Source organism: Solea solea, chromosome 2, assembly GCF_958295425.1.
Source record: "Solea solea chromosome 2, fSolSol10.1, whole genome shotgun sequence".
Classification (NCBI taxonomy): domain Eukaryota; kingdom Metazoa; phylum Chordata; class Actinopteri; order Pleuronectiformes; family Soleidae; genus Solea; species Solea solea.
Genome location: NC_081135.1, coordinates 9987532 through 10008849, shown reverse-complemented (window position 1 = coordinate 10008849; position 21318 = coordinate 9987532). Strand labels below are relative to the sequence as shown.

Here is a 21318-nt window from a genome sequence, read left to right as displayed (position 1 = left end):
TGCTGCTCAGGTGGACTTTATTTTTTCAGGAGTAACTTTCAATATCTGGCAGTTATTTACAATTGACTGCATGGTAAAAATAGTGTATTAACAATTTAAAATGAAGAAACCCAAAAAGTTTTATCGGAAAGAAAAAAAAAACACTGTCGTACAGGAACACCAGATTGTGCATGTTTGATCAGTATAAAACAAATTTAAAATGACATTTGTTTGACTTTTTGTCTCGGGTGTTATTCCAACTTTCTCCTCTCTGGCCACAGATGCTGATTCGCCGGCTTCCCGCAACAGTGCAAATTAAATATAAAAAATGTTTTCTTGCGTTGGAATACAGGATCTCCTGGTTTACTGCTGCCTCATCTGTAAGGTCACATGACACTGTAGATTCAATGTGTGCATCATTATTTGCAGGGTAGGGTACATTAGGATACATTTAAGCATTTATAGCAGACTCTTTTATCCAAAGTGACTTACAAAAGAGGAATAAGCTCCATAGAAGTAGTAGAAAGAACTCCACTAGATAGGAACAGTGGCCTGATAGTGGAGAGTGAGACTACTCTTCATACTACACTATACTGGATGCTTAATCTGTGCACCCATGGTAATTTGCCGTGGGAATAATACCCAACTCCTTATATGGACATCCCGGCAGTGTGTGTTCATAGGTCATATATTCAGTCTTTACAAATGTTTTTTTTTTTCGTCTTCTTATGTGTTGTTGAGCCAAAGTTATGTTTAATCTTATATCGCATTTTTAGTAGCAATACTTGTGCAGAAGTCACAAAATAGAGCGTTTTCCTTTTCTTTTCTTTTTGAAAACGAGCCCACTGAACTTTGAACTGAAGTATTTCACATGGCAAATACCACAAATTCAATCCGATTTTAAACATTCTTTTCATCTGATTGCCTAGGTTGTGCTGTAACAAAGGATATAAGAAACTCTATACTGCACATTCTTATAGCCTCTTATAGTGTTCTAAAGGTTAACAGTGATACCGTTCACCCTGTTGCAAGTTGTACCATCAAAATCCTTATGGAGACATTTATGAACGTCCAAATCCTACATGTTGCTTTGCGTGATACTAATCTAAATTATGAGCTCATTGCTGCTTGATTTGTTCTCATTTTGCTTCATTTTGGTTTGTCATTGGAGAAGCTGGGGGCATGCCTATATTTATGTTTTTTATTAAAATAAAGAAAACATTTACTAAATAATAAAAAAGAATAATATTAACATTCAAATGATTTGCTATCAAATCTTGTTTTGATCTAATTCTGTAGCCACAGTACATTCTGATAAAGAACATTGCAGCCTGCGGTTTCGGGGCTAACTAGTTGGAGCGCTTTCATCATCCCGCGCTGGATGACCTTGATGACCTTGGCTCTCATGGCTGTGGAACGCTCCATATTCATCTGTCACAGCATCCACTAGCACAGGATGATCAACAGCGTCTGTGCTCGCATGAGTTTGGGAGTTATTTGGCTGACTAGTGGAGTTTTGAGCATTCAGGGGGGGTTGGTGTTGAACAGGATGAAGAGTGGCCAACACTTTTCCTACTACGAGAACCTGAGCATATTTGGGGGCCCATCTGTCATTGCAATTGTCTGCATATTGTCTGCTATTCTGTTACTGCTACGGCTGCATGTATAAAGCTCTTAAACTCAGTAACCTGCGAGCCAACTGCACCATGGGACTCTACCTGTTGATGTTCTTGCTCCAGATGGTGCCATGCTAATTTTTCATCATCCTCACGTTTGTGAGGATGTCAGCAGTGGTGTGATCGCACCACAGCTGACACCAGTGCTGATAATGATACCTTCAGCCATTCAGGCCATTTTCTTTCTCATCCGCAACCGGCAGATTAGAGCGCTGCTTGGAAAATGTGTAAAATTAGGTAAGCGATGATGACGTGCCGTATACAAAAAATGTAATCCCTTAAAGCTCCAGTGTTGAGCTGTGTCATTTTTGGGTTAATTACCCAGATGTTACCATCAAACAGTTTAGTTTGGTACAGTAAGGTTTGGTTTGCAAAGCCTGGGTCAGGCAACAGCAGACAACAACACAAGTGACATCAATGGAGGACATCCAGCAGCTCTTTTTATTTTCCCAGCTCAGTTTGTGACTAGAATAGACTGCCAGTGTTGAAGAAACACCGGTCGCCAAGTACTGACTTTTATTGTCACCCAATCAGCTGACTCTCGTGGGTGGAGCTAGACCTGTTTAGTGTTTCTGAGAGTGTTGTTCTAATGATAATGCAAACATGTCAATGTTAATATCAAATATCAAATTTGCATATATGTGTATATATATATATATATATATATATATATACTGTATATATGTATAAATATGCGTGTGTGTGTGTGTGTTAAACATTGTCTGAATGCATTTCAAATGTGGAACTTGAAGGGTAAAATGCTTAAAAAATATATACTTTTTTACATGATCAGGTTTAATGCTGCTATAAAACATGAATAAAGTACTTAATAGCAGTTTGAGTATGATACTTTTTTGTGTTAATTGTAAATAACTTGTATGAGATTACACATTTACCTGTTTTCAATGCCAAAATGATCTAATCTGTGCCAAATAAGTCCAATGCACAATAGTGATTGTGTTCAGTGTTGATGATTAATTGTATTTATAGCATTTATTGCATGTTTCTAATGTACTATGTGTAATTGCAATATTATTTAGAGGACAATAATTATGTAACTATGAATTATGAAACAACAGTGAACAAATGTAAATTTTCAAATCCTGGGGCAACATTCAGAGTTTAAAGAAACTGCTTTATATCATATTCTTAATTCTGACCTTTTGTGTTTGAAGTACAAAAATAAGAAAAGAGATAGATAGTAATAAATTATAATTACAAACTATTCAAAGAAAAAGAATGATGCCCACATTTCGCAGGTATACACGGAACACAAATAACTATAAGTACTACATATAAGAATAAAATATTGAAATCAAAAAGTAAGAAACATTCCACAGCTGTGCAAAGAATATAAAGAATAAGTAATAAAATATAAGACTAAAATATTACAAAATATGTATAAGCTAACAATTATACAACAAGTTTTTAATATTAGAATATGACATTTAAGTAAGAAAAATACAGTTTAGAATGTACATGATATTATTAACATGATAAATATATGCATTACATTGAGCAATATGCAATGTCATGAAGGCGTCATGATATAATTTTGTCATTATTATATCAGGGATCACGTATGGGTATAAAACAATAAAAGCCTGAATACTTTTTAATCACAATTATGGTTAAATGTATATATTATTTTTTTTTAAAAAAAGACAGAAATAATAATGGTAAAATCGTATTTTACTTTACTTCAGGACTCCCCTCTAGTCTGGGAAGTGGTACATGCCCTGAGTTTGCAGAGCTGTAGTACACATTCGAAGCCACACGGGGGCAGTGTTGTATTTTTAAAGCGCACAACAGTGACTGCAGGTGTGCGACGATTAGTCCTCGTGTTAATGCGACATTCAGCCGAACTGTGGTGCAGCCTGCTCGTGTCATCGTCAGACGGTGCGGGTGCACGAGACAAACCGACCACTTTAATCCACGGGAGGAAGGTTTGCACATTTGTTATTGATGATGCGTTGTTGTAACTGCCATGTTAGCCTGTAGTACGCCACTGACAGTATCAGTGGCGGAGTGAAAGATTTCACTTGATGCTGACTTCAGTGTGAATGTCCCTGCCTTAGTGTAGTACATACCTGCTCCCTGTAAAAGGAATAGTTCTGGGTTTTTAAAAGTGTGGTAGTATGAGGTTGTCACGACCCCCGGCGCTTTTTTGTTCGACTTTTTATTAATCTGTTTTCTTTATATTGTGCTTTTAGTTCTGTCTGGTTTTCAGTTCTTTCCTGTTTCCTGTTTTATTTTGAAGTTTTTCCCTGTGTGCACCTGTCTTGCTTCCTGTCCTGTCTTCCCTGTTGATTGTCTTCCCTGCCCTAATGTGTTTCACCTGTGTCTCGTTTGTCTCACCTGTGATTGATTGGTTGTATGTGTTCCTCGTTTGCTCCCCGTGTTTCTGCTCAATGTTGTTTTATGTTTTACTTTTTGCCTTTTTGATAGTTTTAGTTAACTGAAGACTCTTTCTGTTCGTTTTTGGCAAACTTCATTTGGGTCCTCCGCATTTTACATCCTTGTTACAGAGGTATGTGTGTATATGTTTACATGAGGTGATGGCACGATATCACAACTTCAGGTCATTAGCTACAGTCATTTTAGACATAATAATGCCATAATTATCCGACTGTGTAGCATATTCTGCTCCTATAAAGATTAAATAAATACCCCTGAACTTGGCTAAAATGCTGGTTTTTATTCAGACTTTTACAGTCTCCATAGAGAAGTATCCAATACAAGCAAAATGGAGCTTGACATGCTAACAAATAGCTGGCAGCTAGCTTAATAGCTTAAGTTGTTTTGCTATCAACAAGCTGAATTGGGGGCACCTAGTGCAGAGGAGACGGGCCGACTTCATTCAATTAAAAGTTTTTTTATAGGACACTTAAGTATAGCACTTAACTGTGCGAGGAAACGTTCTGAATGAAAACATGGCTGCCAGGACAGACGGAATAAAACAAATCAGATTTTAGCCACTTGGCAGAAGGCCCACTTGATAAAATATACACCTGCTTAAGTCTATGACATCCTAATAACGCTGCTCGTTTATCTTGGCGTTTAGATTTCCAACTGGAAAGAAACGTTTTTAAACTGACTGCACTCCTACACCAAAGTCCATGTATAAAATTGGTGTTTTTATTTTGCAGGGGATACAGGAGCTGCTGGTCTACTGCTGTCTCATTTGGTAAGTTTGTGTCACTCAGGTAAATCTAAAAGGATTTTCAAATCTTAAAGTCATGATTTAATACATTTGAACTTGGGGACGGAAGCAACAGTCGGTCATCAACTTATATCTTCTGTGATCTTAAATTGCTAATTTTCCCTATGAGTTTGGTGCTGGAGAGTGAGCAGACTACAAACTTAGTTTCCCTCTTTGTCCCTAGCTGCTGGGAGCCAGGTTATAAGTGAGAGCAAGTGTTCAGGGTCCCAGGCTGCTTGACAAAGTCGGTATTGATGATGTGTCAATACCTCATACTGCCACAGTTCAATAAACCTGAACTATCTCTTTTAAGCTCACATCAGTGCAGGCACATGGTAACTGATCTGAAATGAATGGTGTGTGTATGTGTGTCCTGTAAGGGATCACAGTGCCAGTGCAGCTTCATTAATCTCTCAGCATCCTGGGAGATGTCCGAACTCTAAAAGAGGGCCACAGAGAACAAGCTGCCCCCCCGGGAGTCACTCCGTTTACCCTCCACACACTCGGGTCACCCCTCATATCACACAGTCGTCAACTATACAATGTCAAATCCTCCTGCCGGGCCTGAAAAAACTCATACGCCGCTGCACATCTTCACAGAATGTGTGCAGTGTGCCTGTACTGTGTATTTCGGTTTGTCTGTGCATGACGAGTGATCCAAGGTGAGATTAGACCGTGAGACATTTGTGTGGGTCTTTTCCAGTGTGATGTATGATTTTTCTTTTTTTTCCAAGTAGAAAAGGCTGTGTTACAACTGTATCATTAATATTCATCCTGCCCTTCAATATTGTATAGGACAACATATAATACATAGCAACATTTAACATTTAAACAGTACTAGGTATACAACTGATTTTCTGTGAAACGCACAAGTGCTATTAACGGTGAAATTAGCAGTGTTTATGTGGTGGTGTTGAGGTTGGTTAGGTTGTTTTGAGTATCGGAGTTGGAGAAATTCTGACTTCTGACCGCAAACGGAATGCACCAAGGTGGCGTCTTGGGTTGCCATGTTTCTACTGTACTGAAAGCACAGACCAGGCAGAGATTGCATTTCGTGTTATGAAGCAGAAGGCACACTGAATTTGATATCAGAAAAATAAAATCCAAGACAAACTATGAACCCTTAATCGGTTTCACAGAGACGTTTTTGATACCACGTTCATGTGACAAGGACGAAAGTGAGATGCGTTGCATTTGAGGCATCGTGTTTTTGACGTGGCTGGTTATTGCTAGGTTGTACGTGCATTAACGCAGGTGTCTAATTAACAGTTGTTGTTGGACTGATATTAGTGTCAGTAGAAGTAGAACTCAAATTCCAGTTTGCGATATTGGTATGATATTGGACCAAAAAGTGGTATAGAACCTACTTTCTAGTATATAGTAATCCATTTGTTAGTTTGGTGCCTAAAAAAGCTAACGTTATCTTTCACGCCTCTGAACAAGAGTTGAAATTCAAAGTCTGTTATCATTCATAAGCCCATAATCAAATCCCCTGTTTTCTTCTTAAGATGATCCAACACTCCCACAGATCTGAACAGTCCCCAGTGAATTCACCACATGAAGATTCTGCTTGTGGAGATGGTAGTTTTCCCCGTGTGGAAGATGAATGAGAAAATAAATGGCACTTTTAATTAAATTAGCCTGGAAGGATGTAACACATTTGGCTTCCATGCTGCTCTGATCCACAGGCGAGTCCCTGACACAGCGACTCAGCGGTTTCCTCCTGGTGTGTCATGGTGTGTACATTACGGGTGCTTCTTTCCCAAACAGCAAGATGTCACAGCCTCATGTGGGTGGCATGTAAAATTGTGCTAGTTGTTTTACCTGCTTTATAGAATCGTATCAAAGTGATCAGTTCAGTTTCCCATGGGGAAAATTGTCTTGGCTTTGTGTGGAGATTTATTTTGTATTATTGTGTATCGTATCTAGTTTACTTTCTAGTTTCATTATCTCCCCCTCTCTGTTTCCCTTTTTATGCATTGCCAATTTCTTTCATTTGTTCAATGCATACCATTTGCATAGGAAGTCAGAAACATGGACGCAAGGCCAGGCTAACCACTGCGATTAGCAATACCAGTATAGTATGAGTTATTGTTTTAAACTATTGACGAGTAAGGCAGCCTTTCTTGGAATACTTTTGTCAAGGTTTGTGACGTTGCTCTGACTTTCCAAGTTGGAAATCCGACTTGAGGGTGCATTCCTTCACTGTGACTATTTCACAACCTTGTTTACATTTGTTTCTCACTCTCGAATTGGCTCCCCCTGAGGTTGGTTCTTTGTTTTTGTAAATGATGAAATCATACAGGGGTTGAGGAGGTTTTTCCTACTTGTCTTTATCATATTACCTTCATGTTTTCAGTGGGTTTTCTTCCTTGTGTGAGCTTGGAAATGGTCAAATGCGCATACGTGGTGGAGCAAAATATGCTGGTTGTCCAATCACGGATCTCTAATCCAACCGCTGACCTTGTCATGGATGGGATTTGCCACCCCACTGTTGCTGCTACTGTGCTGGCACACATATGTCTGTCGACTGCTGGTTTGTCTTTCCTCTAATGAGCTTGGCGTACCATTTCAAACTTGTCCTGCACCCCTGGCCTCTGGCATTGGAGAAAACCATTTGTCGGGATAACCAGTTTGTCAGTGTTAAACCAGACATTAGGCAGATGCCAACAGCCAGTTTGGTCCAAAGAATGTCCAAAGGCGCAGAAACCTTATTCCTCACCGCAGGCTTCAACATTAGAATGGTAGACGGAGGACGCCGTGTGAATTATAGTACATGTAGTGGTGACGATACATGCGCTGTGTGATTGCAAATGTCATACATGACTGAGCCGCTGTGTTGTGCTGGCTGGTGGGAGTCGATTTGTCCCTTTACACAACAGCTTTCATCACAAACACAAAAGTGCTTATCCATATGCTGTACATGTTTTCATTTTCACAGCAAATGAGAAAATGTTGGCTGTGCTCTACCAAAATGTGTATTTGCATGATCATATACACTTATGTTTTTGAAAAGAAGAAGGGGTTTTATTTTGGATTCCTATATAAAACGGCGATTGCGAACATTAAAATGTAGGGATTGTCACTGTCAAATTTGACTTTAAAGGTTCACTGTGTAAGAATGAGTGACCTCTAATGATGAGAAGATTGCAAAAAATTACCAAACTGATAAATTGTATTACATTAACCAGTTTGCACAAACAATCGCTCCATTCATCTCTGATCTTGATGTTGCATCAAAAATGCCATCAGGACTCTTTCTTATTCCGCTCCTGAAAATTCTGTTTTGACTGAACGTGTGAAGAGGGAATTACAGAGGAAAGAGTTTTGGGAGGATTGACATACGGCCAAGGCCCCTTGGTCACCTGGCAACTGACGCAGCCTGTGTTTTAATGTTCCTCCATGTGCTGTGATCAGCAGATGCATTAGAATGATGATGACGCGCTGAGTAGAACAAAACTGTGTTTAATGGGAAAGAGGCCTGGCTGCTGTGCAGTGTTGGCACAGTGTAGAGCGGAGAGTGATGGATCAAGCTTGGTTTCCTGCACATGGATGGTACTCATCAGCCTATGGAAATGATTGTAGTCTTTTCTGTTCTCTTATGATGGGAAGTTTAGGATATAGTTATAGTTGACAACCAGGCAACTGTAGTTTAGTTGTTTTCAACAGACATTGAAGACATTTTTGACAGATCACATATTGGAACAGATGTAAGCAATCAAATTAATTGCACTGTATGGACGGTTGAATGGCAGCACTTCAATGTGACGCAGCTCTGATTTGGTGTCAAGAATAGAAAAGTAATATATGTATACACCATTTAGTTGTAGTTTTAGACATGGGTCAAAATGACAGCAGGCTGGTGATGTTCGGTGATAAGTCCATTGATGGTGTTCTTGCACTTTTAGCTCCCTTTGTTGACCTCAGACAGGAGTCACCACTTTAAGTCCATTTATATTTGCACCACTATATCTCACCCTCTAGTAAAAATACGAGTAAATACACTCAATTACCAGGTTTTTTGGGCATATTCTAAGGTGACAATGTAAGGATTCATTGGGCTCTAAATGTGAAAGACTGGTTCAGGGAACATGAGTCACTGTTTTCACATGCGTATTGGCACATATGTATAACCGTATTGAACATTGAAATAAATGTATAGCGTAAGATAATCAGAGCAATGTTGTAGTCAAAGCTCGCTTGACATTTTTGGTCAGGCAGTGTGTCGAGTTCATAATGTCTTCAGAAAAGATTCCCACCCAACTATTTTTTTCCCCCCCCGTCTATATTCCTAATGCTACCCACAAGCTAGCTTGCGTTGCCTAGCAACAGTGTTGTCAAATTTGAATGCAAAGCATGTCGCGCTCAAAATGTCCTTTTGTCTTGAATACAGATTGACAAGTCCCATTTGTAGCTATACCAAAAGCCACAATGACACTATTGTTGGACTTCAAGAGATCAAGTGATCAAGTCACCTCAGCCAAGAAGCTGTAATAAAACCGATGGGGCAAAAGACAATAGAGAAAGTGGGGGAGGAGACAAGGAACCAGGAGACATCCACGCATATATAGGCTCTTCCATGAACTGTATGTACGTGACGTGTCATCATCAATGTCTGCTTTGGCTCAAGCTCTTCTCTTTCATGTCTGTATAATCCTCTTTCGTGTGACTCGTTCATACTGTGTGCTCCTTGATCAGAATAATTAGGCTCAGACTTCTCCCATGTCACTCCTTTCTTGTAGAAGATGGTGGACATAGTGTTCACGTACTGAATAATGCTGCCATTAATAAAAGGATAATCATCAAAAAAAATTATCTAAAGGTTATAATTCACGACAGCAGTGAAGGTTGAAGATAAGGCAGCTAAGGTTGGGGTTTATGGTCCGTGATGCTTTGGATTGTCCCGGACAAAATCCATTTCAGTGACAGGGCCATATACACTTTAGAGATGTGAGGATACAAGGCTGAATCGCAGGATCCTTCTCCGCTTTGTGTGTCTTTTGCCTTCACTTATTGTCTCTCCAGCTGTGCTGACACAAAAGATCTTTGGTCACATGTGATCACGTTTGTGCAGGCATAGAAATTTTTTTTCCTGGTAGAAGGTACGGGATTAGCATCGGCAAGTTTTCATTCATTTTTAAAAATGACCTTGACCTAAAGCTGCAGTGGGTATCTTTTCACAATTTTTGTTTTTATTCTGCCTCCGTTTGCTCTTCATGGACCGAAACGATGCAAGATTGTGTTTGCTGCATCCTTAATGTGAAACAGGCTCTGTCAATCAAAACTATCGGCCCTGAATGAGGGAGCATTTATGTGAATACAGTGGCAGAGCAAAGAAGCATTTGTCCCGTTAAACTGCAGCACAACTGGGTGTTTTTGAGCAGTAGAATTCACCTTTTAATTCAGGTTATAAATAAAATGCTCTTTTGGTCAGAATTGTGAGATTGATGGTTTAAGATGAATTTAAAAATAAAAAAAGCTTTATAACTGCAAATCCTGTATACAAAAAATTTATTAATTAATTTCTATGTGTATGCCCCTTTTAACGAGTCTTCCCCAGGCAAAAGTGGACAATTTTCACTTGTTTCAGATAAAAAAAAGTCAGTATTCCATAAAAGGGCATACAGTAGCAGATAGACATTTTTTGCAATACAGCATTGCCAAGCACTTATGCTGCTCAGCAGCTGCAGTAACCATTAACAGGATTAGACATGGCTTACATAAACATCTCCCATGGCAACAGTGCACCAGAGCCAGGCGAAGGCAGGGAGAGGAAAGCATCGTCGTCGCTCTGGTCAGTCGTTGGCGTTTGCAGCCACGTGTTTCCTGTGCATATAAAACATGTCCATCTCAGCTTATCCTTTTAATCAGTCACCTATATATCTATCAATCATGCCATCAAATTATCACAGCTACCGCCATCAATTTTTAGCCACTAAAAATCAATTTGGTAATTGATGTGTATTTTAATCCATTTCATCATAAATATGTTTTGTGTAGCTCTAACAGTTTCTTGTAGGGTCTGTGTGACAGTGTATCGTGGCCTGCCAGTGTTGTGACACTTTGGCAGCGACGCCTGAAGTTGTGTCCCTTTTGGATATGCAAGGCCTTTAGAGCGGTTCATTTCCCATAATTCCCTCAGGAGAGGGAGAGACGTTGCTCACTGCCTCTCGTGACTTTGGATATGAAGGGGAGTGGAGCTCTCTGTTTCTCTCGCTTTTTCCCCTCTGAAATGTTTGCCATGAGGCATTTTTATTTTCAGACAAAGTTGAAGATTCAACTGTAGTGTTAGTTTGGTGTTTTACCCCTGTAACCACACAATTGTAATAACATACACATAGTTTTATTGGTTTTTAACGTGTTATGAGGTATATTGACACATTTTCATCAAAAGGATAATAAACTCTACACCTGCTTATATGTCCACCGCTATATCTCACCATTCGACACCCTTTTCCTGCTAGAAGCTCAAATTTGTAAATCGCTCACTCTCCCATACCAAATCCCAAAGAGAAAAATCTGCATTTTTAGCACACAGGAATACATGAGATGCGGGTCTATTGCAGCCTTGTTTGATAAGTTTGTCACTTCATTAACTCCAAACAAAGTATTTCAAACTTCAGTGATAAAAACAAAAACACATTTGAACTTACTGATGGAGGCAGAAGTGGATCAACGACTCCCTTTTGCCCTGATGAAAATTTGCTGATTTTCTCTATGGACTTTGGTGCAGGGAGTGAGCGATTTACAAGCTTGAGTTTCTAGATGGTCTAATGTCATAAAACATAGTCTTTAGATGAGAGAGCCTTAAGTAGGTGCAGATTCTATTTTTGGTTAGCCTTTTGTTAAGTGGCTAACATCAGTTTTTCCTTAACCACACTATCTTTTTAAGAGATGGTTGATTTGGCAACAGACATGTTTGTTTTCATAATTTTTACGGGACCATCCTTATTTTCACTCCAAATCCGTTTAATCTCTCCTTGTTATCGTCACCCCATTCAGTCTCCGCTGTAAATTTGACCTCCTCTCTCTCTGTGTTGACGTCCACTTTGCTGTGTCCTTTCCCGTTTGTCCCTTTTTATTTCTTCTCTCAGCTGAGATGAGAAGATTTCCAGAGGAGAATTGCTCCAAGCCCCTCATGTGTTCTGCCTTTGCTTTATTTATAAATTTTTTATGGTCAAGGTCTTTTTTACTCAGAAATAGACGGACGTCAGTGCCATTATGTAAATGTACTGTCACTCGGTGTGCCAGTTAAGTATTGGCTATCCAGTTTGTCCTCTCCCTCTCATGTCTCTATATTTCGCTCTTGTTCAAGGCCACTGGGCACTTGATGTCACATGTGTCCAGAGAAAGGACGCTGGTTTTGAAATCACCCTCATGAAGTGTGCAAAAATAGTTTTTTACACATTAATATTGTATTTAAAATCTGTAGCACAGCATATCTCATAGCAGCCAAACTTAAAAATGTCACAACTTATTTCACAAATATAATTGAACCTAAGCTTTTTTTACGTTATACTTATTTGCCTTTACTAATTTATGAGATAAGTTACACATAGGAAGTAAGGCTGAAATGATTAATCGATTACTAAATTAACTATCAACTATTTTGATAGTCGATTATTCTGTTTGAGTGTTTTCTAAAGAATTAAAACCAGTCTCTGTGACTTCAGCTTCTTAAATGTGAATATTGTCTAGTTTCTTTGCTCCACGTAACAAAGAAATCATTAAAACGCAATCGTTTTGGTTTGTGGACAAAACAAGACATTTGAGAACATCGTCATTTCCAGGTTTGACAAACTCTGATCAATATTATTCAACATTTTATGGACTTAATGATAGAAACTAAAATCGTAAGTTGCAGCCCTAATAGAAATTTTAATATATAGTGTATTGCAAGCATAATTTCACAATAGAAAAACCTTCTTGTGGAAATATCAGGCTGTACACAATTGCGTCTTATCTTTAAATTTCATTTCTATGAACATTTCTATGCTGCGTCACGGCGACCAAATTAAATAACAAACTGTGTAGTTGGTCCATGCCCTCCAGAACGACACATACAGGAGTTTTTCTGATCGGACGCGACAATCAACAGATTGTTACTGTAGGAACGTCGATGAGGGTTTGTGAAACAGAAGGTGTGCACTTGTTTAGTTCATGGAGACGAGGCGTGAGCAATGCGCCTTGCCAAGAACACGGCGTCAGATTGATGACTTCCATTTCTGAAACTCTAAGTCTCCTGCAGATTGGTCCAGACAGTTCTCTGTATCTTTCTGCTGCACTGTAATTGCAGGGATTACTGCATTTTCTCGTGAAAGGCTGGAGGGGCGCGAAGGACCACGCTCTGCCTCCTCTCATGCAGTCTAAAAGGCAATGTTCTGTGAAGACATACCGCCTCGTCCATACTGTGCACCCCTCCTCCCTCTGGTTTCACGGTTATTTTCTCTCATCTTTATCCCCAGCTCTGCAAATCACTTATAACCCCCCCACCCACTTTATATCACATTGCTGAGTCTTGCTTAAACTGTCCGGGACTGGACTATCACTTTGCCTCCACAGTACAGCAAAGTCAAATCCAAGGCTGTGATTGGTGATAAATGCATATAATTAGACTGAGTAAGACCTTGTTGTCTTCCCATTGATTTCATGGCTCATTTAGGGAATTAGGAGGTCTGCGAAATCCTAAGCAAAGCAGACAGAATAAAATTAAGTGGCGCAGGCTCCATCTATCAGGGAAGAAAAGTTGATTCCTTGCACGTGCTTACAGTACTTTGTTTAAATTCTTGTAATTCAGATGCAGTTGTTTTAAAATGTGCCTCGATCGTGTTTATCACAGTGTTTTCTTCCTCCGCTGCCACTTAGAATAAATCAACCACAGCTGAATTATGTGTCTGTGACATTGCTGTTCCTGTCCTATTTGCTGTTGCCGGTCCCCGTGAACAGGGCCGTGTGCGTGATCTGAACACAGTGTTCACCTTGAGATGTCTCCCCAGGCACTAGTGTGTTTTGTCGACCGCAAGGGGGTCTTTAACCTACATAGGTAGCTACATTAGCGGGGCTAAAAGCATGTCAGAGTAGAGCCAAGTCAGCACAAAGATGCGGTCTATGTGTTGGATGGAGGGTTGGTGGTGGGGGGGGGGATCTTCCCTCAGGGTTTTTATTTTTCAATTTTGCACCACATGGACAGTACACTATCCTTCCAGGCTTGTGATGACCAGAAGGAGAATGATTTGAAGCAACTGAGGCATTTTCAGGAAAAAAAATATTAACGCATAGGTCAAGTTATGTAGTAGCTCAACTTTGTATCCTAGTAGCTGTCAATGGTGCTGTGTCCATGCCCTCATAAATTTCAGACATCCCCAACTACCGGGACACACATTTGGTACCGGGGCCCACAGAAAGACTGAATAATAGAAATATTTTATTGATTATCAAAGTCTGAAAGATCTTTTATTTTGAGAAAAAAAAAAAACAATCTTCTCTTTCACGTGATATGGTATGTCAAAAATATAAAATGAGTCTTTGGAGATCTTCTTTGGAAAGGGAAAAAGGCCCAAAGAGGAGACGGAAGAAGACAATTCACTAGACAATATCAGGATTCCTACTTAAAATATGGGTTTATCGCTACAGGTGATTCTCATACACCGAGCCCGCTCTGCATAAGCACATTTCTTAGTTTTTAGTTGTTTCTATACCAGTCCATGAAAATATTGTTTTACATAAAACTATACCGTGACGCAAAAAGGTTGGGGACTGCTGGTCTATTTGACTCTAAATGGGACTTCATTCACAAAACGGATGTCCTACCGATGAAGACCCGAAACTAGGAATTGAGACCGTTTAAAGATGAAGTCGGGAGTTTGGTGTCGAGAGTAAAGTGGTTGAGTGAAACTACGTCTGTCATCCATTGGAAAAAGGAAGGAAGGAAGGGAGGGACGGAGGATCGGCAAAACCTGCCTTGCACGCTTCGTTTCGACGGCAACAGACGCTCGTAGACCGAGAGCAACATGGAACGCACACCGGTAAGCCAACGGTACAGCTAATATAAATCTAAAAATACATTTTAGCATTTTCTGTTGTGAATGTGTGACGTTTCTTCTATTTCTCTAGAGAGTTTTAAGAGGGAAGAGTCTGCTACACGTAGAGGAACGATGGCACCGCGCCGTTGAGGTGCATCACTCCGGGGTCGCGGAGGACCGGAGCAGACGGCCTTGTGTGCCCTCAACCCCCGATGAGTCAAGAGTTTAATTGCAGAGGATTGCATGTGAATGTGTAAGCAGTAGTCTTTGTAAATACAGGGTTTTTAATTCAGACTGTTCTTGACAGTGTTTTTACCAACACTGTTATTAGTATTTATTCATTTACACTGTTATTTGTACGGTTGTTTTTAGCGATTTTGCTGCTACCATAGAGCTGCTTTAAGTTTCTGTTATTCTTAAGAACAGTATTCTAAATTGTTGGGTTTTTTTTTTTAAACGCAAGCTATTGCTTTTGCTTATCAAGTAATATTTATGTCAAGATATATTCAACAAATCTGATACTTTATGGGATCTGCCATTTACCTGATGCCCCCTCCCAGCTGTGTCTGCGGGAGGACTGCCATGGTGCAGGGAGATGCCTACATCGGTGGAGGAAATGCTGTAATCAACAGCCAGCCATGTGCATTTCTTATCTACCTCACATGAGTGCTTAGTATTATAATAAAAATAAAGCATTATACCTTTTTTATGTGCATTATTATGAAATTCAATTAAACAAGTATATTTAATTGCACAGGGTTGCAGCTGCCGGTGCCACTGATGCACGTGGTCTACAAGAGGTTATTGACGGTGTTGTGTGTGTGAATTATTTGACGTTCCGGTAGATTGCCCTCACTGTTCAATCTGTCAACCATGAACCAGTTCCTAGTCCCGATGTGAAATGCAGGTTTCAAGCACTTTTTAGAAACCTAGAAACCTGGAGACTGCATCGTCGTGTCAACGATTTCAAGTTTTTAAAATTGTGATTACACGCTCAATATAGTCTTTGCATTATTTCAGTGACCATTATATATCTCTAAACCTCAACCTCCAGCTTCTAAACTTGAAGAAATGCAGTGGTGAGTCGGAGGTCGATTCTCATTTGGCCCCCAGCCCGCAGCTGATTGAGACGATAACGGTGCTGTTGAGTTGCATTATGCTGCTGTCGTCTGGCTGATACCTGATTGCCGCTTATCGGGAGCTTTTACATCGCACAGTACCTTCAGCCTGCTGCTGCTGCTGTGTCCAGATCCTGTGTCCACTCTATTAGACGGCAAATCTGACAAATCCGTCATCTATTTGTGAAAATGACAATTGGCTCTTTGAAATTTTGCAAGAGTGTCGACAACAATGAAAATAGTTCATAAGTTATTGTGATCTGGGTGGTATAATTCAATTACAATGCTTGTTTATGCTCACCTACTAAAATCTACAATTACTAAAGTTTACTACACCTCAATACCTCAAGGAAGTTGATGTTTTTTATACCCCTCACTCTCCTGCACCAAAGTCCGGACTTGAGGTTTACAATATTCAGTGCTGCAAACTCTCAAGATATCGGAGTAGATCGAAACGGCAGCAGGACCTCCATACAACAAAAACCCTCAACAATCCCTTTTAACATGTTGACAGTCTGGCTAATCTGTCAAAGATACTTGTCCTGTGTGAGTTGTTGGCAAACGTTGCTGCATTTGTAGAACTCAACAAGCGTCCAGATTGCATTAAGCTTCACCTCCACTTTGTCGTAAGTTTTACAAATAAAAGTAAAATCATGAGGTACCAATCATGTTGTCGCACATGTCCCGAGAGAGAAGTGGTCCACTTCTCTGTCAATAGCCTCATTATCTCCCCATTTCCCTGGTGCCCTCCTTTTTCCCTTGGGGTCAAAAACGAAAGGTTGGAAGTCACACGTGTGTGTGTGTGTGTTGGGGGGGAGGGGAGGGGGAGTAGACGTTGCTGGATAAGTGAGTTTCTCTTGGCAGCAGGCCCCAGAAGCGTCAGCACTCATAGCCCTCCACTCTAAGCACATCCAAGCACTTCACTGTCCCGCCACATAATCTGCTCCCTCTAAAGATGAACCTGTCACCTAAGGCGGTGATGTACACCACACACACACACTGTAATCCTAATGAACATCTTCCAGAATAATCTTTACCTTGATTTTCTTTTAAGGAAAAAGGGGAAAATCTCACGAATAATAATAAGTCAAACTCCCGTGATGGCCGGTTCATGTGGAGATCACCGAAGTACAGTGAGCGCTGTCATTGTAGGATTACTGATCAAAGCACCTTCACTTAATAGACTGACTCATTGATCACAGGCCACAGGGGTCACCTCTATCTCTGCAGAGCTTTCTCTTGGATTAAATGAGAGGGAGAGGGATGTTTCTGATACAACACGGTGTTGTCATTATTATGTATTACGATGTGTTGAGTATGGTGCCCTGCACGCAGGAGTCAGGACTAGAATATTCACACGGCCGATGGACGAGCTGTGTTGTGTACATTTTGTTGGAGAGAAGGTAAAAAACACAAATATTGCAACTGTTGGCTCAGGAAATTAAAATAAAATAAAAAAAAAGAGTTACAATGGAGAAGTATGTAAGTGTGAGTGGGAGACAAACGGAAGCCAGATGAATCTGCGTTTTAGTGAATGATGATGTGTGCGATGGGACCTAATCTGCTGTCTGCTCAGTACAGTGCACACTCTGTGCGCTGAATGTGAATGGGATGCTGGTGCAGAAAACTAAACTCTGCACCTCCTGCTGTTGTCTCCTGTTTCTCTTGTAGTGCGTGTGCAGCAGGCTGTTCCAGCTGTCTCATCGCCACCAGCGTGGCTATCCGGTCTCCAATCGTGGACGCCGACAAAATCTCTACGAGTCTGACGGTGAGCTGCTTTTTTACGATTGGCTGATTATTATCCATTATATAATAGTAGGGATGGGCGAGATATATATATCGTTGTTGTACCAGATATGCAAATTGGCATCATGGTGTATTTAAATGACTTGGCAAAAACTGACAAAACGCACACAGTGAAACTCCACACGTTCCCTGAATGCTGCAGCAGAAGCCCTCCCTGCTGCAGCAGTGAGCAGGATTCAGTGTCACAAGACCACTCGTGGGCCAATGTAATCACATGAACTCTCACTACTCGCCAGCATCCTCCCTGCCACACAGGTCAGCCACATGTGGCGATGCTAATAGAGAGAAAACATGACTACACAACTAAGTCTTTGAATTGTTTTAATGTGTTTTTATTATTTTGTTTTTTAATGTTTCTCCTTTTTTTTTTAAATGCTGAAGAAGCTAAGATTTGTTTTCCTGAAACATTGTGTCAATTGATGTAATCTATTATTTTTTGCCCACCCAATTAATCTGCCAATTGTTTTTACAAATTACAAAGCCTCAAGTCTGTGGAGGAGGGAAAACGCTCTCCATTATTTGAAATTTGTCTCGCAGTACCCATTTTAAACAGTGGTGGCTTCAACTTTTACATATAGCTCCTTTTTATACCCTTTGAAATACCATTTGTCAAAAAGATTGAACCTGAAACTGGGTTTTTATTTTAGGATCAAATCCTGCCTTTCTTTTAAATCAAAAAAGAGACTGTTGCTGCCACTTTCATGTCTGTTCTGGAGTACGGTGATGTTGTATATATGCAAGCCTCGTCTCGAAGCTTACATGCTCTTGACACAGTGCGCAGACTCATCACTGTACACTGTATGATCGGGTTGGATGGTCCTCCTTATAAATACATAGACTCAGGCTAATTTAGGTTTACTTCCTTCTTACCTTTTGTCCTTCTTACATTAACCAAAATAATACTGGGACTTATAGTCTTCAGTCTGGGGATTTGTTCTTACTGTCTGTTCCAAAAGTCAAAACTGAACTGGGAAAGAAAGCGTTTAGCTTTGCTGCTCCCTCTGCCTGTAACATGTTACAGAAAACTTTCTAACAAAAGGGGTTGGTCTCATTGAACACTTTTAAAAGGAAATTGGATGACCTGGAGGCAGAAACATCTGGCTGTAGATGTTCTGTAGCTGACCCTGAAGTGTTTGCAGTTTTGGATGATAAGTGATTTTGATGTTTGTGTCCCCCATGTGTTTGTGTGTGACTATGCTGCTGCCTGTTTTGGCCAGGACACTCTTGTAAAAGATGACAATCTGAGATGACAGATTAAATGAAGCAACTAGCTAACTATGGTCCAATCAGTTTTATTTGCACATTAAAGGCACAAAAAAAAACATGAACAAATGAAACGAAAACAAATGAAACGTGAGTTTGTTATACCTCAAAGCGTGTTGCATACATTAATAGTATATCAGTATACAGTATCTCTAAATACATCATCATCTCGTGTGACATCACGTAATTCTAATGGAAGAACACACACACACACACTGAAGTTATTTTTTTGTCGGCTGCACTTTTTCACAGGTTTTCCCGTCAAATGGATAGACAGTGTGACAGGCCAGTCAATAGAAGTCAGCAGTGATTATGCAAGTTGCTTATGCCTAATGAGAAAGGTCAGCGCATTGCCAAGAGAGTGGGACACATGCCCAGTCTCACACTGAGATGTCCAGCACCAGGCTGCACAAAAACATATTCCTGTTTTCATGTGCGCCGCAGAGAGCAAAAATAATCCCACATTACGTTGTTGCTCGGCTGCATACAACTAACAAACACAGCCCAGTTTCAGTGTAAAAGGAGGCAGCTCCACAACATCATTAATATTATTGACATGAAGGGGGGGGTGGGGAAACCGTACTGTCTGCTTTGCATTTCTGGGTCCATTTGCTTTTTTGGAGACACATTTGTCTTATGGCTGCAGACAAGTACTCGGGCATTCTCGTGTGACTTCAGTTTCTTTTGGAATAGTAAAGGGCTCAAACCCTTCATATGTATATATATACGTGTGTGTGTGTGTGTGTATGTACATATATGTGTGTGTGTGTATATATATGTATATACATGAATATATGTGTATATATCTATGTGTATGTATATTTATACACACACATACATATACATATATACTGTATGTATATGTATATATGTATGAATCCTATATTCTGTACATGGTATGTACTGCATGCCATGTTATTATAAACATACTCATTGTGTTGTATCAACAGCTGCAAGTGCGAATTCTATTCTTGCTTCCAGATATCTTTTGTTACATTTTTAACCGTTCATTTGTTGTTCTCACTCACTCACAAACATTGTGAGTAACATTTGCAGCAATAGACTCGAACTGCTGTCTCCCTGTACCAAACCCCATAGAGAAAATCCACAATTTAACATCACTGCACACAGACGTTGTTGTTCCCTGGCTGCTTCCATTAGTACGTTCAAAGTTTGTTATCTTACAACGTCAGTGTCTGAAATCATTTGTTTATTTCAACACAAGTAACACAAGCTTCACAAATGAGGCAGCACTAGACTAGCAGCTCCTATGTCCAAGTGAGCTAAAAGCACCAATTTTCTCTATGGACTTTGGTGCAGGAGAGTGAGCGTAGCTTTGGTGAGGTAAGCGTAAGTACCTCCTACAATCACACTATTTATCCCTTTAAGCAAGTCATTGGCGGATGGTGTTCATTCAGAAACAAAAGGACACATTACGCACCGTATGTACTGTGTATAAAGCAGATATTAGTATAATGTTTTGATCGCACAATTCTCATAGGGCCAAACAATTTTGTGTCATACCCACCACCAACAACACCACCTCCCCCAACCCCTTATACCCATCTCCTCCACCTCAGGCTAATCTAGCTGTGGTTGACAGAACAGCACCCTCTCTCCCTCCACACTTTCTCTCACTCATTGCTTTGATGTGTTGTGATTGTGTTGGTGTGGCAGTTGTGCACAGGCTGGGAGGCGATTTTGTGTGTGTGTGTGCGCGCGTGTGTGTGTGTGTGTGGGGGTTCGGAGTGGGGGGGGATGTACGTAGCAGAGAAAAGCGTTCTGCAGTAAAAATGTGCTCCCACTGAAGCGTAGAGAGACTGCAGCAGAGTGAACGAGCCTGTGCACCACCTGCAGTCGTTTGTGTGTGTGTGTGTGTGTGTGAGTGTGTGTGTGTGTGTGTGAGGGAAATAATCAGCCAGGACACAATGATTCAACACCCAGCTCCTCTCCTCTCCTCTCCTTCCACCCTCCATCCTTTCTCTCTCTCCTCCCTCCTTTGCTGCCTTCGACCCAGTTCCTCACACATTCTACAATCATCTCACCCCGTGCCTGCCTCGTAGCAGCCACTGCACGTCCATTTGTGTGTGCGCGTGTGTTTTCACCAGTCGTCATTATTTAACACACTTTTCCCTCCTCTTCCAACTGACTGTTGTTGTTGCCCCCCCCCCCCCCCTCACTCTCTCCGTCCGTTCTGTCACTCCCGCTCCACCTCTCCTGGCGATCACTACTTGATGCGCACTTTTTCCTCC

General features: G+C 40.5%; 1 protein-coding gene across 1 annotated transcript in view; it reads left to right on the top strand.

Annotated features, from left to right (window-relative positions):
- The first annotated feature begins 3523 nt into the window (after positions 1-3523).
- The window catches only part of tns1a (tensin 1a), a 110421-nt gene continuing 92626 nt past the window's right edge, over positions 3524-21318 (top strand). Inside the window, exons 1-3 of the mRNA XM_058612346.1 lie at positions 3524-3601; positions 4805-4842; positions 17669-17765. The gene's annotated coding sequence lies outside the window, so the exon portion shown is untranslated. The remainder of the gene's footprint in view (positions 3602-4804; positions 4843-17668; positions 17766-21318) is intronic.